This window comes from Centruroides sculpturatus, unplaced genomic scaffold (genome assembly GCF_000671375.1).
Source record: "Centruroides sculpturatus isolate CEXI.00-Female unplaced genomic scaffold, Cexi_2.0 scaffold182, whole genome shotgun sequence".
NCBI classification, from domain to species: Eukaryota; Metazoa; Arthropoda; class Arachnida; order Scorpiones; family Buthidae; genus Centruroides; species Centruroides sculpturatus.
In genome coordinates, this window is record NW_019384651.1 from 102,920 (window position 1) to 111,015 (window position 8,096).

At 33.5% G+C, this 8,096-nt stretch overlaps 2 protein-coding genes across 5 annotated transcripts in view; both read left to right on the forward strand.

Annotated features, from left to right (window-relative positions):
* LOC111626290 (tRNA (guanine(37)-N1)-methyltransferase-like) overlaps positions 1–8,096 on the forward strand; it is a 26,841-nt gene continuing 18,745 nt past the window's right edge. The window contains exon 1 of one of the 2 annotated variants that reach the window (XM_023369611.1): positions 1–57. The gene's annotated coding sequence lies outside the window, so the exon portion shown is untranslated. Of the gene's footprint in view, positions 58–2,101; positions 2,156–8,096 lie in introns of those variants that run through there. The other variant, XM_023369610.1, reaches the window with a different exon arrangement.
* The window catches only part of LOC111626291, a 10,139-nt gene continuing 4,218 nt past the window's right edge, over positions 2,176–8,096 (forward strand). For 2 of the 3 annotated variants that reach the window (XM_023369612.1, XM_023369614.1), the window contains exon 1: positions 2,176–5,399. The gene's annotated coding sequence lies outside the window, so the exon portion shown is untranslated. Of the gene's footprint in view, positions 5,400–5,424; positions 5,742–8,096 lie in introns of those variants that run through there. The other variant, XM_023369613.1, reaches the window with a different exon arrangement.

Below are 8,096 nucleotides of genomic sequence, written 5' to 3' on the forward strand. Positions count from 1 at the left end.
AATTTTTAGGAGGATTTTTTCGACCCCTCTGGATTCGATTCCGGGATCCTCAAAACGGTAAGCAACCACCTTCACTGCTCGGCCATCCGGCCGTCTAACCCTTGGGCACTAAAGGATCTTTATTAGCAAGCAAGCCCATTATGGGTTCGGCCAGACTGACAATGAGGCGATCGGGTGGTGAAGAAGGGTGACCAATGAACCACCCCCGAAAAATTCTTGGGGTTTTTTGACCTGTCCGGGTTCGATTCTGGGTTCTTTAGAGCTGTAAGCTGTCATTTTTACCGCTCTGAGTTAATGTCTGTTAAGTAACTTCAACCGACAATTACATCAATAATATTGTCTGTCTTCCACAAAAAAGAGCTGATATCATTTTTTAAAATTCTAATCTAGAATAATTTTGGATATTTCTTATAGAAACAAGGTTTACATAGAAAAATTTGTTTACTTTTTATATCATTGTTATATCTACAAGTGTTAAATACTGATTCCTGGATTATATCCAATGATATTTGAAATAAACATCAAGAATACTATACACAAAAGAATGAAACAAAATCAATTTACGTGACTAAAATTATTTTGTAAAATATAATAACAATTTTTAAATAATTACTATTTGCCAAATAAGAAATGATGACATAATTTTGTAATGCTGTATGCAAAAATAAGATTAGCTATTTTATACTAAGAGAGACCTTCTGCCTCAGAACTCATTTTCTTGACAATTGAATAACAGCTTCGTTCTTTATCCAATGGACCAATCCACTGTGGACCAGTCATTCAAAATGGATAGAGCAATGTATGTAATTTACGTAATCCTGTTCTATTTGCAAACTCCCGAACAGGGCCGTGCGGTAGATTTTCTAAGTATGATGCAAGTCTTCGAAATGCCGCCCCTTATATGTTTTTTTGCCGCCCTTATATAAATTATTAGTCTTATATAGGCTATAATTCTTATTATTTGGTGTATCTTACCAGGGCCGTGCAGTAGATTTTCTATAAGTATGATGCAAGTCTTTGAAATTCTACCTTTAAATGTTTTTTATGCCGCCCCCTCACAGTGCCGCCTGATGCAGCCGCATCTCTGCGTCATAGCACGGCACGGCCCTGCTCCCGAATCGCTGATTCCGGAAAATTTCCATTACAGAAGTAAAACATTTCGAGATATTTGTTTTTTTTTTTTCTAATTTTCAACAATATCAGAACGCTGTCGCTAATTCTTTGCTATGTTTTAATATGTAACCCAAAAGTTGATCATCTTGTCAAGTAAATACGATAAGAATAGGCCTTCACTAACAAGTGCAAAAATTTTAAAATTTTTGCCAAATTTTTATAGTCTTCTGGTGAGTCTGAGAAAGTTGGCGACCTAGCCTTCTCTAGGTCTATATACATTTCTCTCATTTCGTACTTCGTAATATAACCTTCACATAAATTATTAAACTTCTTACATCAAATTAATTTAATTGGAATAATTAGATCAGACAGTCACAGGATAAAGGATCGGATGACCAACGGGAAAATTTCCGACCTGGGTCCTTCAGATTGCCTCTCAGAAGAACCTTGGATAACTCAGAAATCTTTATGACTGCATTTTTTTTTCAAACTTTCCGCCCTGTAGACACTTAAGAAGATTTCTTTTTAGCAAGCTCATTATGGGTTCAGTCAGGCTCACAATGGGCGGGCGGACGGTGAAAGACGGGGTCAGACATATCCGGACGAACCATATACCGAAAAATTCCTGAGAATTTCAACCCGTCCGGACTCGATCTCATGTCTCTCAGAGCAACAGGCTGCTACCTTAGCAACTCGGATATCCGGCCGTCTCATGGGTGCATTAAATTAATGACGAGACCGGATAAGTTGGGCCTGACTTTAGCCACACGACACCTCCATTATATAGGTGATTGAACTCGTTAACGGGAGGAATTGTGGTCGGTTCTTACATTGATAAATTGATTCTTGGTCGAACCAGAAAGAAATGATAAAAAATAATATGTAATTTAATAATATTAAAATAAATTAATTAATTGGTAAAATTTCTAAATGTTTTTATTTATACAAAATTTATTATTTTTGGGCTATATTTGAACAAGATATATCTAGAAACTATTGCTATTAAGCACGTGGTTATGTTCTAAGGATTTTGAGTAGAAAGGTTAGTGTTAAGTTTTATGATTAATAAATTTGAAAATCTTTACGATTTTTTAAATATCTTTTAATTTGAATAATATGTAATAAATACCTAAATATTGATAGATTAAGATCTATTTATGTTCTTGAGATATCTTTCTCTGAATAGTAAATTGAATGGGTAGAGGTTAAGCATAAAAGGTTTTGTTAGAACTTAGTCGCATTAGACATCCTATCTGTGGATAAGAAATTAGATTTTCATTTTTTGTATTTTACCCTCCTACACAGTGTTTTTACTAATGTTGACAATATTTCTAATATCCCTAATATTTTTGTTTTTATTGTAGAGGATATTGTTATCCAGTGATCCCCTGCTTTCAATTAAAACAAATACAGTATTTAACTCACAAGAAGATTAGACATTCGGGTCTCTAATTCAAATGAAATTTTGATTAGCATGTAGCCTTAATTAAACACAAACAGCTCCTTGTCCAAATATTAAGGGGACCGGAAAGTAATAATGTTTTTTTACATTAAATTCAAACAAATAAATTTTTAACTTGGTTTTTATTTTTAATCAATGATGTAATCACCCTTGTTATCAACAACCTTTTGCCATCTAGTGTGCAAATTTTCAATGCTGGATCAATAAAAATCAATTGGTTTTTTGAGCAAAATATCTGGAGATGGCATTTTGGATATCATCCAAATTTTCAAATTTTTTGTTTTGTAGAAAGTGTTGTAGTGATTGGAATAAATAGAAATCTGATGGTACAATGTTGGGTGAGGCAGTACCTCCCACCCCAATTTATTAATTTTTTCAGGGTTTGTCTTGCACAGTGCGGTCTTGCATATTGTGTTGCAGCCTTTTCCGTTGATAATTGCTGGCCACTATTCAATTAAAGATTGATTTACTTGATCCAATTGTTCACAGTTTGCCCAGGTTTCAGCACTTCAAAATGAACAATTTCGTGAATACTCCACCAAACACACAAAAGTGCCTTTTTGGGATGTAAACCTGGCTTAGCAGTACTTCATGGGAAATCATTCGGACAGAGCCACTGTCTTTTGTGTTTTGGATTATCATAGAGGACTCATTTCAAGATCAAGCGATCAAAAAATGCTTCTGTATTGTGTCATTGAAGCAATAAGTTGCTTACAGTGGATCGGTTAGCTTTGTTTTCTTTGGACAGATTATGCAGGACCCAAACACCTGCTCTGCATACTTTACTAATCTGTTGCAAATGTTCTTGGATGGTCAACCAAGGTTGGTTAAGAGTGTTTGACAGTTCCTCAATTGTCTGACTTTGACACAGATTTGCTTCCACTTCTGCCCTTAAGATGTTATTGTCTAAAGTTGTTGGTCTTTCTGATTGATACATGTCAGAAAGATCAAAATTACCAGATCTGAACTTAGAAACCACCTTTGGCATTTACGAATGTCTAATGCACTTGGATAAATATCACAAATGTCTTTGGTAGCAACTGTTGCATTACTACCCTTGTGAAACTCAAAAAGCATACAATGCCAGATATGTACCTCTTCTGGTATTTGGCTAGTCATTTCACCCAAAACTGCAAAAAAAATTTAAGATTTAATTATTTACAAGTAAACAAGTCACTTTAACCTTAAAATATCTTTGGTATGGCTTTGAAGTACACAATGAGCTGATAAATGATAAACAAATATTGATATGTGCAGAAATGACATTACTTTCTGGTCCCCCTAATAATAGAACCCATTTCTCAAGTGTTTCCCAAAATTGGGCCTTTGAAAATTTAGTGTTTGGCTTATAAGTCTTTGAAAGTTTTACATCTCTGAGCAGCGATAGTCAAATAGATAAAAGTGCTAGGCACTGGAGCTAGATGATGTAGATTTGAACCACTGGAATTTTAGTTTAGCTTTTTTTTGTGTGTGACATTATTATTTTACTATTGCTGCTATATCTGTTATTATTCCTTAAAGTTATAAAACAAGAAATTAAAAATTGTGATGTCATTTCCTGTTTAACTAAAACAAGGGTTGTGAATGTGTCTCTTTAATTTGATTTTCAGTTCGGTAGACTATCATATACAGCTTTCAGGTTATGAACTTCTTTTATTGGTTACAATGTATTAATGTGTATATGTATTTAACAGGTACAACGTATTAATGTGAATATGTATTTGAAGTGTTTGTAAATGGCTGTATTTTTAAACTCTTTCCAACGTTACCAATTATACACCGGGGGTTTTTAGAAAACAGAATCTGAGTTTGTACTGAAGAGGGACTTAAAATACAAATGAGTCCGAAATGCATTTGACAAACCAATAAAAGAAGTTCATAACCTGAAAGCTGTATATGATAGTCTACCAAACTGAAAATCGGATTAAAGAGAGACATTCACAACGAAAATAGCAGCTGCCATAAGTGATTTTCTGTAAAACAAGGGTATTAATTAATATTTTTATGATAGAGATAGGTGATTGAAATATTGTAATTTTATCTTTTTCAAATTTTTAAAGTATTATATCATAGAAATTTGAGAGAAATTAAAATTTGTATAATACGTAATGTTTTATAATTTAAGAATTTTTATTATTTAATATATTAACTAAAATTTTGCTTTGTGTACATTGTATCTTTTTAACACACCACCAACTGATAGGATATGACATCATTGGCTGACTTCTGTAGAAGGTCAGTGACATTTTGGAGAGGGTTGTGGCTCATTGTGCAGAACAAAAATTTCCATTTTGTTGCTGTTTCAAGTTTCAGTGTGTGTGTAAGGGTTGTGTAGGTGTAGGGGTGTGTATATGTTTATGTATAATGAACCTAGATATATTATTTAGTTAGAAAAGAAAAAAATGTGAGAAAGGCAGACACATAGCTAAAAATATAGTTATAATGCCACTTACATAAATTTGTATTTTAATTTTATTAAATAATTAATTAGCACCCAATTGGAGAAATATTTGAGCAATGTTGATTTCTTAAATTGTACTTATATATATTTTCATGGTTAAATATATATAAATTGTGGGAATGGTACAAAAACAAATTTGTTGATTAGTAAGACTGCTTTAAAAATAGAAAAGAATTATATTGAGAACATTTAACAATTTTTATTCAAATTGTGATATGTTATATTTTGATATTAGGCTTTATGAACTTATTGTTTCTAATTAATGCTGAATATTATGAAATAATGCTAGCTTGAATTATTTGAAATAGTATTTCACATAAGAAAAGTTGGATGTAAACAAACAATATGAAAACAGGCTAGGAAGTAAGTTTTCATTCAGTACATTTTTGTTGTTGTGAAGCAATATAAGAATTCAATAATTTTCTCTCAAACTTTGATTATTCATATCAAATTTTATAACATAAGCTTCTACTAGAAGTTTGACTAATTCAATGATTTTATCAAATATAAATATCTAAAACCCAATAGTTATATATTAAAGCCAAACAATTGTCAGATATTGTCAGGCTATAATAATGCTATTATTAATAATTAAATGTCAAGTTATTTGGCCTATAGGTAGACATTAGGCATCATCTCATGATAAATATTTAATAAAGTAGAACGTTTTGGAAGAAAATTTCATTAACAAAGATTCACAGAAGTGTAGGTAGCCAGTCATTTTCAAAGAAATGAAAAATCATATTGGACTATTGTAAAACAACCACTTCACACCTAAGCGATAATTCCAGCAAACAAACAATAAAAAGGTTTAATGTTCAAACGTTTTCGGCCGTCTTTCAAAGGCCCTTGTCAGGAAAAATTGCATAGAACAGAAAAAACAGCTCTATCTTTAACAGTTTTTGTTTGGAACCATGTTCCTGTGCGCTAAGAGATTTCTTTCTCACCACCACACCTGACGTCCAGAGATTCCAATCCCAAATATTAGAGCTGATGCATATAATATGCTATTCTTCCTTTTTCTATTTTCATGGTCAAACTTACATCCAAAAAAGAGGAGTACCGATGGGTAGCCCTATCTCGGGATCTGTGCGAACTCGTCTTACGTAAATTAGAGGAAAGTCTTAGTGAGCTTACAACACAATATCCTTAGCTATACGTGGTATGTAGATGATATTTCGATTATATGGAAAACCAAACCTGATATAGGAGAGGTGTTAAAAGTTTTTAACAACAAAGCCTACGGCCTAACACTAGAATTAGATCAGGAAAGTCGCACAGAGGTTAGATACTTGGACGTCAAGATTAGTATGGCGAATAAAAATATAACCATATCTATTTAACGCAAACCCACATACATTCCCCTCTTTATACCTGCTAAATCAGCAGACCCTTGGCCTTTTAAGGTAGCGGCTTTCCGGGCTCTAGTTGCTAGGGCTTTCTCCCATTGCTCGGACACTTCTGATACACATATCGAACTGAAATGCATCAAGTCCATAGCATCTGCACACTGGTACCACCAGTCCTTAATAAACAGGCTCGATGCCAACCAGCTATCTACAATAACTACCACCAACACGAGGCTTAATGATGCAGAGTGCAAGCAGGTGGTTATATCAATAGCTTACGAACCGTCCTTCTAACAAATTTATAATAGAATTGCTAAGGATTTAAACTTGCACTTAACTTATAGGAGAAAACAGAACATTTTTAGAATCTTATCTAATGCAAAAGACAAGTCTGAGGACAAGAAAGTGCCAGGAGTGTACCGCATTCCATTGCAAGACAATCGTTTCAATAGGCGTATAACATATGTCGGGTCCACGTATCGGTCTCTAGAAGCTAGAATATGAGCCCACAAGTATGATGTGTTCAAGGGGAAGTATAATACTGCATACTAGCCCAGTATGCTACTGAACCCGGGGTTTCTCCTTGTTGGGATGAAGCTACGCTTTTACACAGGGCGTTTGACCGACACGACTTACGTTCGTTGGAGGCTATTGAAATTTTTATAGCGTGCATGAAGGAAGGTTGCATTAACTCCGACTATATTCCTGTTCCACAATCGTGGAAGTATTATTTACAAAGCCACAAAGCATAATTATGATTTTTTAAAGGAAACAATTTTTCCCTATCGCACATCGTTTATACATTAAAACATCGGGCTAACTTTTAACAATGAATATATTATTACCACCATATATATTATTTTATATATGAACACCATATATATTATTATTGTATTTATTTATAACTTTATTTATAAATATTTTAATTATATGTTGTAATACGTAACGATTTTTGTTTTCAACATCGTTTAAATGTTAAAAATTAGAACACAGCTATGTTCGAAAACTGTTAAAAAGATAGAACTGTTTTTCTATTCTATGCAATTTTTCCTGACGAGGGCCTCTGAAAGACGGCCGAAAACGTTTGAACGTTAAAATATTTTTGTTGTTCATTTGCTGGAATTATCGCTTAGATGTGAAGTGGTTGTTTTAGTTTATATTTCCAGTTTGTGGGCCAGTTTTTTATGTCTGCTTAAAGATTATCTTTTTGTAAAATAGCAACTGCACACCGGGTTGAATGAAATAAATACGACTTACATGAACCTATAACCGATGCGTATCCAATTAATCTATCATAGACGAACATTCTCATAACCCCTTCCGGGCTCTTCTTCAGGTGAAATAGCTGGATCGAACACCATAAAAAGGAAATTTGAATAAATCCAAACTCTGTTGAGTTTGAATCGTTCTTTTCGTTTGCTTGTTCCATCACGCGCTATGTTTGAAAGCGTTCGGAGCCAACGATCAATGTTCCAAGTCAAGAGAAAGATGTTATTATGATATTTAAAAACGTGCTTGTGCGATACATAATTATTTATTTAATGTTGTTCTCACACGTTCCCCTGTAGATTTTATTATATTTTAACACTTAGTAAATATTATTTCGTTGTTATTCTGTATGTAGTAGGTTTTGCCACGCCATGGATAGGCCGATTTCGTCCCTTGAATTAATACAAGTGGATGTGTCGTATGCCCTAAAAATTTCCATCTC